The sequence below is a fragment of the Notolabrus celidotus genome, chromosome 22 (genome assembly GCF_009762535.1).
Source record: "Notolabrus celidotus isolate fNotCel1 chromosome 22, fNotCel1.pri, whole genome shotgun sequence".
NCBI lineage: Eukaryota > Metazoa > Chordata > Actinopteri > Labriformes > Labridae > Notolabrus > Notolabrus celidotus.
The window spans coordinates 5,218,475-5,229,142 of NC_048293.1; positions in this window are offsets into that span (position 1 = coordinate 5,218,475).

A 10,668-nucleotide genomic window follows, 5' to 3' on the forward strand; every position below is an offset into this window, starting at 1 on the left:
TAATAGAGAGTTTTCTGAAGAATTACATCAGAATGTATGCAAAGCTGCTGCTGTGTATTTTAAGTAACACAAGAATACTGTCGTGTCTTAAACATCAGGTTTGTTTGAAAATGGATCAGACCATAACAGATGACAAAAGCAACTCAAATGGAGGTATATGTGATTAAATAAGCATCGATTTACTATTACGTTAACTGATAGATAGCAGAGCATTATTGTGTTGGAGCTATCAGACTGAAAGCTGCAGGCTGCTCTCAGCACTGCTGTGTATCGTTCCTTAGAGGCAGCCTCATAAATCTTAACAAAGAGAATCACTCAAGAGTAGCTGCGCGAACATGAATTATGAACTGAGCATTCATATTAATACCCAGTTTCTGTCTGTCTGTCTGTCTTATAGTAGCTATACATCAATCTAGCTAGTCTGTCTGTCTGTCTAACTATTTAGCTACCTAGCTCCTGTCTATATAGCTAGCTATGAATCAACTAGCTAACTATGATGGTAATAATTCTTCTTCGACCTTCTTTCTTACTTTTTTGATAGACTGGCCAAACTAAAAGGCAGATAAGACCAGTCATAAACAAAATTATGACATTTATAGATTCAGCTAGCTAAGAGTATGGTTCTATTTTGTCAAAAGCCTCAAACTCTACAGCCATGCTGGAGGCGGCTGTGGCTCAGTGGTTAGAGTCGGTCGTCTATCAATCAAAAGGTTGGCGGTTCGGCCCCAGCTCTGGCAGTCACATACTGAAGTGTCCTTGAGCAAGACACTGAACCCCTAATTGCTCCCGCTGTTGTTCAGCGGTGTGTGAATGTGTATTAATGAGATTAGCTAACACTGATGGTCCCTCACTGTAGCAGCCTCTACCATCAGTGAGTGAATGAGTATGAATGGGTGAATGCAACGAGTAGTGTTTAAAAGCACTTTGAGTAGTCAGACAGATGAGAAAAGCGCTATATAAGTACAAGTCAATTTACCATTACCATGCTAGTACATCTGGGAGGCTTTAAGCTAACATCAATATGCTAATGTCGTTGTTAGGTAATATTCTTGGAAAGATGTCAGTCATTTTTTATTCATATTTTGATAATGACATATTTTACTTACCTATTATCAAAGTTATCATGCTAGTGTGTGCAAGCTAACATGAACTAATCCGCACAGCTAAGCACAAAAAAAGTTTATATGAATGTCCATTTTGGTGATTAAAAGACAAGTTATGATTCTGTCCTAATGATGTTGCTAAATGAAAGGCTAAGGGTTAACCCATAGACTGTACAAAACATGGACATTACCAATTGGTTACTGAAGAGGTATTTTGATGTTGAACGATTGTGTTCGCCTAACCAGAAATGCTGACTCAGCATAACTTTTGGTCAACCTAGAAACAGACAAAGGGGGGTCTGAGGTGGGCCTTAAGCCTCCTGGCAAACAGCTACATCATGCCCATATGTTATATATCATGCCCATATGTTATTTAATAAATCACCCCCTATACATGGTGTATGAATAGAGCCAAAGACTACTCAGACCAAAAACTGTTTTTTGTTCCTATCTGTAAACATGTTTAATTCTGCTGTGAATATGGGCTTTTTAACATGGAACCTAATGAGGACTTGAAATCGGCCCCAAGTGGAGGAACTGCAGTTTTGTGCCCTACCCATTGACTTCACTTCTCAAACCAGTGGTTGCTGCTTGACCTCTATAATTACACTTTGTCCCAATAGTGCCATTTGCTGAATTGCAGGAATCCACCAGTTTTTGAGACATTTTCCCCTTCCAGTAAAAGTACTAACATGAATGCTGAATTATTAGAGAGGACCATAGGAGTCTTGGGATTCATCACCCTGGAGCCAAAGCTTATTGTGAAGAGTTTTATGCTAATCCATCACAAAGCTGCTGAAATATTTTACTGCAGACCAATGTGGTGAACTAAAGGTCAGTCACACTTATTCGGATGCATCTTACATCTTTTTCTGACAGGGTAGCATGCCAAAGTTTGAGATAAAGTAAGCGATAGATGGAAAGCTGAGACTGAAAGAAAAAAAAAAAGAAAGAAAATCACAAAGTAAGACAGATTTCCCTGACTCAGGTATTCTATCAATGGTGATGAGTTAGCTCCTTTCCTGTTTTGTCTGTGGGCCATCAGGACAGGGCCAGGGCTGCTTGCCAGGTTGAGCTTTTTATTGGGCCTTGGGCCATGCAATGAAGGCCGGTTGCCAGGTTAGTTTGGAGTGAATCAGAAGGGCTCTTAGCCTTATTAAGCCAATGCAGCTCTGACTGTAAAGGAAATGAGAGCTCAATCAGGTTATTCATCCAGTAATTCAGACGCAGGCTGGGGCGGACATCGAGATCGGCTTAGTCATGGCTGATTAGACACAAGGATAGATGTTCTGACAGCTCTCTCATCTTGAGGGAAAACACGCTAATGCTAAGATGCTAGAGGTGCTGGAGATGATGGTGATGACAGGGATTCAGCTATCGATCTTTAAAGGGTAGCACTCCAGCAGAGCAGATAATGGGTGTTTGTTTAGTGCTGTAATATTGAAAACAGATCTTGTTCAGAGTTCTATTACGCTGCATGGTTGTCTGTGTGACACCGACTGTTTGCTGTAAACACAGCAGCAGTGTACTGCTCACACACTGGGAGATGTTGGTAATTTTTCAAATCTTTCTCCAACCCAGCATTGCTTTTCTTTTATTACTGTGAGTTTTTTTCCCTTAATGTTATTTTATGCTGTCTGTGAGCAAGAAATCTCTGCAAGCTTGTTGCTGTGGTAGGTGCACATCCCTTCCATTAAGACAGACATTAATCCAGCCTGGGGCGTGTTTACAGTGAAGGATGTGGTTGATGTGAAACAATATCTCCACATATACGGTGGTCCTGAAGTGCAAATCACAACGGCAAATAAGAAAACACGACGGCAAATCAGAAAACACTACGACATTAACCAAACCGGAAGAAGTAGGTACCCTCGGGGGACATGACTCGTCGCTGATTGGACTGGTCTATCCTTTGACCCTGATCTGCCGTAGTGTATTCTGATTTGCCGTTGTGTTTTCTGAATTGCCGTTGTGATTTGCATTTCAGGGCCACCGTACACATAAGATTTGGGATCCTTAGAAGTCGGCACCAGACCTACTAGTCAGTTAAAACAATTATTAATATGTTAATAATTGTAAGCGCAAATGTTGTGTCTAAGCTGTTGTGCAGCTGACTGCCACTTGCTGGGGTGGTATCTCTGGTTAATGGCTCCTGCCATATTGCTTTACAGAGTGTGGACAAGCATAGATGACAGATGGCGTCACATAGTGCAATATGGTTTGGCAGGATTTTGATCCAGAAAATAAGCATAAAACTTTATGTAGGCTGTGCCTTGTTAAACATGCACATACCACTTGGCTGGAACAATGTGTAACCAGCACAAGCATGTGGATGTTAACCTGCAATAAGGATGGAAGGCTGATGGTACTTGCTCTGCTAACATTAGCTTCACTAAACCCATTGATATTGTTGACTCAGTGATCCCATGTTTAGCCCAAACAACAACCTCCGGTCTAAAAATATGAGTCCAATGCGGAAGTGCTAAATACTGCAGTTCATCAAGGATCCACTTCAGGCTGGCTCCGGAAGTACCGGAAACCACATACACACCAATTCAAAAAAGACAATCTTTACAGCAGAAATAAACATGTTTACAGCCTGATACAAAAGACAAGTGTAGTTTGGATGGCTCATTTCCTGATCAGCACACACTGTGGGGGGTGAATTTTTTCTAACGCTGCAATTTTCGAAGATATTAAGATTATGAGTCTTCCAATAAGAGGCACAGCTGACTTGATTGACAGGCAGGAACACTGTAGCTGTTGTCTAGGAGGCTCACAAAGCCCGCCTCTCTACGTCACAATCGTTCGATAGCAGCAATATGGCTGTAGCCGCCGATTGGCCTCAAAACAGCGCTTCAGAAACAGATGGGTGACGTCATGGATACTACGTTCATATTTTATACAGTCTGAAGTTGGAATTCAAATTTCCGCTTTTTAGGCTATTTAAAGGCTATTTAACATGTTATCATGTTATATTTCAAATAAACATGTACATAAGATTCACGTTGACAAGTTTCTATTTTAGTGTTATATTATGACAGGACTTCAAATAGTTGTTATAGCAATAGTGTTAGCAAGACTCACAAGAGGCCGTCAGATATACCACAGCTGATTCACTCACAATCATAGTAATGCCTAAGGCAGCTTGACTAATTGGTGCACACCATAGACTGTAAATAAAAATGGACAGCGTTGCTCCGCCTCTTCCCGTTGTACGCTTCTGAAGCCAAAAAAACCCTTTCCTGGGCGCAGCCATTGTGCAGCCAGAGCCTGTGAAGCCACTGTAATAAGCTCCGCCCTATAGCGTAGCGTCACACCCATTTTTTAAACTCTAATAACTAACGAAAAATATTTTTTCCAGAAAAAAGAGGCCTTGAACACAAAACAGTCAAATACTAACTACATATCACCACAGCATACGGATGTGAGAAACATTCATACAACATGTATTTATTTTTTAAAGTTTGATTGCTTCCCCATTCAAATGAATGGGGGAGACAGATTTCTTTTACCGATACTGCAGCCAGCCACCAGGGGGCAGACACTTTACTGAAAGCTTCACCTCCAGCCAGGCGAGCTGAACCCTTGGTGCACACCCATGCTAAATATTCACCCAGTGTTGGTAGCACAGCCTTAAAAGTCATCTAGATTAGTTGTGAGGGCTTAAACCATAAATTATTTTCCACCAGAACAAACTTTTTTTGTCTGACATCCTCTGAGCTCAATGATTAAATCAAATCTTGACACAAAGCTGGACACCTCATGGCAACAACACAATCACGATCTGTGGACATAGCCAACCTAGGCTGCAATGCTAAGCTAATTGCCTCCTGGCTTCAGCTCCAGAGTGATATAGATCTGCTAATCTAACTGTTGGCAAGATAGCAAAGCGTACTTTCCAGAGGTATAATTTACATGTTGTCAACTCCAGCCAGTTCAAGAGTGAACACTGCAGGACTGTACAGCTCACGTCATTAAACAAAGATAACTTCATATGCAGGTGTGTCTGGTCCTGCTCCTGAACTTTGCCTTGACGTAAATTTCCATTAAATTCAATATAAATGCTGTTAACTGATGACGCAAACAAGCAGGACTGATACTGATCATCCTGGGTGGAGGAAACGAAGATTCATTAGTAGAGCTTGCTGCAGCTAAATGCTGCACATACTGAGTCATCTTGAGATGTCTGTAGCTTGCTTATTGAGTACCTGCACCTTAGAAAAAAACTGAAAAACATATCCTTTATTCTTTTCTACATTGAATTTACATCAGAACACATTTTTTCTTTTTTGAGAGTACTTTTTCTTGAATTCTAAAAAGTTATGCAAAAGTAAAATAGCTGTCCCAGACAAAAAACTCCAGCTGTAACAGTTACTTTGACAGTTTTGTCTTTAAAGGTTAAATGCTCTGATACTGATACTGTAAAGTGAAATCAGTTTTTCCAGCTCAGAGCAGATTGAACACCTGCTGCCTCGGGGTTGTTTTGCAGCTTTGTTGATCTTTTGCTGTTCAAATAGCTCGCTCTCTAAACAAGACAGGTGGTCACTGAATGCTGAAACTAGCCGCAGAATATTAATATATAACACTGTTTGGAGAAAAAACTGCTTGTATGATTTAATTTGTGATCCTGCAAGATGAAAGGCTGTTAGTGTGTGTTTGTTTGGTGCTCTTCATACCTGTCCAATACACCCAGCAGTCTCAAACAGAGCTTATTCTGTCCCAAGCTGCTACTTTTTGAAGTTCCTTGTTTTTTACAAGTGTAATGGATATGTGCACAGGTATCAGACCCTCTGATTAGAGCTGCTATGGGCCTTCTTGCTATTCCACACACACTCGCACATTTATTGACGGAGACTGACTTGTGGATCAAAGCTCGGTGCCCTAATGAAAAACAGATTTGCTGTATTTCAGTCTGCTCATCCCCCTTCGTCCTTTCCTACTAATCTCTTCATCTTGTCCGGTTCCTCCTATCAACCCTCCCTCCGCACGCCCGCACGCACGCACGCACGCACACACATAATTAAATGCTCCTGTGGGTGCCTTCTTTCTGCATAACTGTTGATCAATAGGATAATATCTCTGTGTGTTTATATCAGAGTTAAAATCAATGTTGAATCAGAAGTATTTACCTGATTGAAGGTGCCTGATCAATCACACATTTTCTGTTTGCAAAATGAAGCATTAGCAGCAGTAAAGCTAACTACTGATCATGATGAAGGCCCTTGTTGGACCAAAGAAGAGTATCTACATTTGACTGTTTTCACAGCAACTACTTGCAGACTTGCAGGAAAAGCTAACACAGAGCCAATAACACACATTTTGGCTGGGTGAAGGTCAGGGTTAGAGTTAGAGGTCATCAAACTCTACTCTTCTATTTGGGTGCAGGGCTGCTGAAATCAAACAGGATACGTTTCGACTCATTCACACTTAAAGATGGTGACTTAGCTCAGGGGGGGATGGTGTGATGATGATGATGTATAGTATTTAAGAATGGGAGATGCTCACCAATACAATAGGTGTACATGGATCCTCATGTAAATGTGTCAGATGTAGCCACACAAGCTATTTTTTATCTGTAGTACTGGGTAAGTAGATGGAATAAGACAAACTTTGAAAAAAGCACATACAATCTAATTTTATCAGCCAGCTAAATATCATGTACATAACGATTAAAAGAAAACAAAGGCCTGTAAAGAAAGACATTTACTTTAAATCTCAAGTTTCCATTTACATTAAAATAACCATACCATTATTAAGGATGTTTGGTTATACATTTTTTTGAATATGCCAATTAAATAAGAGACATGATTTTCCTACCCTCAATAGACGTCTCATTTATTGATTTCATGCTCAGGGTAAATATTCATTTACAAAGATGTAACATAATATTGGGTCAAAAAAAAAAGGAGATGATTAAGTATGTATATTTCTATTGTTAATGAAAAAGGGGTAGGGCGGGTTGGAGGAGAGAGTGCAAAAAAGAGAAAGGAGAAAACGAAAAAAAATCCTAGAAATTATGCATTTTCATTTTCACATCTTTTATTTAACTTTCTTTTATAGGGAACATTAACGGTCAGATACAAATTGTCTTTGGTTAGGGCCACAGACTGTGTAGGAAGATGGATGGCACAACTTCTCCCTAAAAGTGAAGACAGAACATTTATAGCTCCCCTTGGTGAATTGCTGCAGTATAGGTCATAAAGCTAACCTCCATTGTTTTAGATGAGACATGAGTCAAATTAGGAACTTAAAATATACGTCGAATACATTTTTCTGAAACCTGCTTTTAGCCATGACAGTTAGTTCTCATCATGATTTACATGCAAGTGTTTATTTCTCAGAGAAATTTTGTTTGAATTAGTTATGCCATTGCAATATGCTAGTGCCCAATACTCTGGTTTTTTGGTTTCAATTATTTACAGTGGAAGGAGAAGGAGGCATGTTGATCATATTTATATACAGTCAATGGTCTTGGCTGAGACAGGAGCATAATAATTTGTTCCAAATATAAAAAAAAACAGACTTTTAATTGTCAGCTAAATCAGTCAATGAACATGATATGTTCGGGAGATAGACATGCATAAAATCATTGTCTCAAAAGTTAATTCATGTTGTGTGGTGTTTTAAATGAATTCATATGATAGTGACTTTATCAGACTTCTGTCCTTGAACACCACTTCCTCTATTGTTTTCTTAAATAAGTGGGTTTTTAAAAAAAACTTTTTCATGTCATAACCTCCTCATCTTCCCCTCTTGTTTTAAATTCTATTTCATTAAAGTATAACAGTGATGACTGTGAGTCGGCCTTGTGGTGGGTTTTAAGCCTTTACCTCACCGCACATTCACCTTCATACGCAAATTGAATCACCTTTTGAGCTTTTTCTTCCTCTCCACATGCTCTTACTCTAAGTGCAGCCACAATAGCAGCCTGCACCCTCTGGTTAAACAGGCGGGTAATTGCAGCCATCATCTGTGTGAGTGGTTTATATTATAGCTGAGAGGCATTGTGGGAGTGCTGTGTGTGAGTGTGTGTTTGTTCATTAACTTCAGCTTGTTGTTAAAAGTGGATGAATGGTGAGTGTTAGTTCACTGCTGTTAAGGGAGAGAGAGAGGAAAGAGAGAGTGAGGGAGGTGTAATCGACTACAATGAATGACTATAATAGCTTTCCTTTCACCTGCCTCTGTTAACACGCTGTTACTCATATGACATCATAGTTATTATTGAAAGCAGTGGAATAAAGCGTCTGATGCTTGAACTTTTTCAGTTATTGTTAATACATAATTGTAATAATTATTCTGCACTTAAAACTTTCCACTGCTAATTGTTTCACTGATTGCTGTGTGTCAAAAGTGTGCTCATGTTTCCTTCTCACAATGTATTTTGAATTCTCAATTCAACATTATTTTGCTTTTGGGACATATTTACTCAGCACAGAGTAAAATGCCTGTAACATTTTAGCTACTTTATTATTATACAGAGAGTTAGAAAAACTCACGAGTCGAAGTCGTGCATTCAGAAGGTGTGATTAGCAAAAAGCTATCAAAACACAAGAATGTGCTTAAAAGAAAAATGGCCCCTGTTAGTTTGTTATTATTGAATACACTTATCCTATTATGACTTGCAATTTGTTAAAGCTCCTGTGAGGAACTTTCATTTTATCTACATTTTGGTGCCCCCTGTGGACAAAGTGGTCCCTCTTATTTGGTGAACTTGTACTGAACATACTGAAGTAGTTTTTTCTGAAGATAAAAATCCTCCTGATGTCTTTTAACATTTAAAAGACAAATCACTAGTCATCTCTGCTGTGGATAATATATAAACAGCATGCTGTATCTCATTTTAACTGGCACCTACCCTGCAGCAAGCAGCGGTAACATGTGTTTAAAGTTACAATATAGAAATAACCAGTCTTTGTTCTGATGAAATTGTATGATCTTTTAGGTAAAACTGTGCAAACAGTATTAATTTCAGACTGTTTCATAGCTAGCTAAAAAATCCTTACAGAAGCTTTAAAATGTGCATGTCTTCCCCTGGTTTCTACTCTCCACATGTCCGGTCTGTCTTCAGCTTTCCTACCCAATAAAGGCGAAAATCCCCCCAAAACATAAAAACAAACAAACAAAAATAAAGACTTGAGATAAACAACTTTTGAGTCATTAAAGAGTCATGCTGAAAAAAAAATTATTTTCCTACTCTGTTGTGATATTTTTAAAAGACATAATTCACACAGGATTTTTACATCTGTATTATATTTGAATGTTAGTAGATAAAACAGGCATGGTTTGTTGAGAATGAAAGAGAAACTACATTCTGTGTATTTGAGTGCCCACATACTTCATGCCATCATGGCACAAGTCACAAAGTCTGGACATCAATCAATCAATCAATCAATCAATCAATCAATCAATCAATCAATCAATCAATCAATCAATCAATCATCAATCAATCAATCAATCAATCAGACTTTATTTATAAAGCGCTTTTCATACAATGACATTGTAACAAAAAGTGCTGTACATAAAAACAACTTAAAAAAGAATAAATTAAGAAAAATATATATTAAAAAAAAGACCCCCCCACCCTAATCCCAAACCCCAGCCCTGACCCCAAACCCATCCCCACAATCTTAAGGTTAAGAACACAATATCTGCAACAATAATAATTAAAACAATAAAAATAAAATAAATAAATAAAAAAGAAGTTGATGAATGAACTGAGGAAATGCTCTCACGATATCCTAATGAAGTAACACTGGAGGTGAAATAAGATGTTACAACTCAACACAGGAAATAAAAATCACCAAAATAAAATAAATTTCTAAGATAATAAAACACTTGAATATAAAAATGAAATAAATAACTACATAAATAAATACAATTGAATAAAAGTGACTAACATTGAAACTAGATAATAAATAATTAAATAAAACTGTTATAAGAATGAATTAAACTCAGTTAAAAGCAAGACTAAAAAGGTCGGTCTTGAGTTTGCTTTTAAAAATGTTTACGCTCTGTGAAGCCCTCAGATCCTCAGGTAGGGTGTTCCACGTGGCTATGACACACTTAAAATCCTACAAGTTCAAAATAAATCTGTATTGGGAGAACAAATTGTTGGGTATTTTCCCAAAGTAGATGAACACAGTTTGATAAAAGCTTGATGCCTTATTCCAGGAGCTAAATATACTGGTAATTCGGATCCACCTTATCATGGGTGCTGGTTTAGCTAAGTGGCTAAATTGCACACCTCTCACACAACCACTTCAGGGCTGTGGTCCTTGAAGTGACTGCCCTGTGTTCAATTTCCACCCTGTTCATTCGCCACACATCATCCCTCACTCTCTCTTCCCTGTTTCAGACTCTGTTCATTGCCCTGTCATCTCAATGAAGTCATGCTAAAGAAAAAAGAACAAAAAAAGAGAAACCACTGGTGTCTGAAATGAACGTTGCTGCTATAGCAACAGGCTGATAATTGTTAATTAGCTGTCACCTCATTTAGGTATGCTTCATTTGCGGACAAATGTGCAATTGATCTCCATTGTTGGGCTCAAGTGTCTTGGCACGT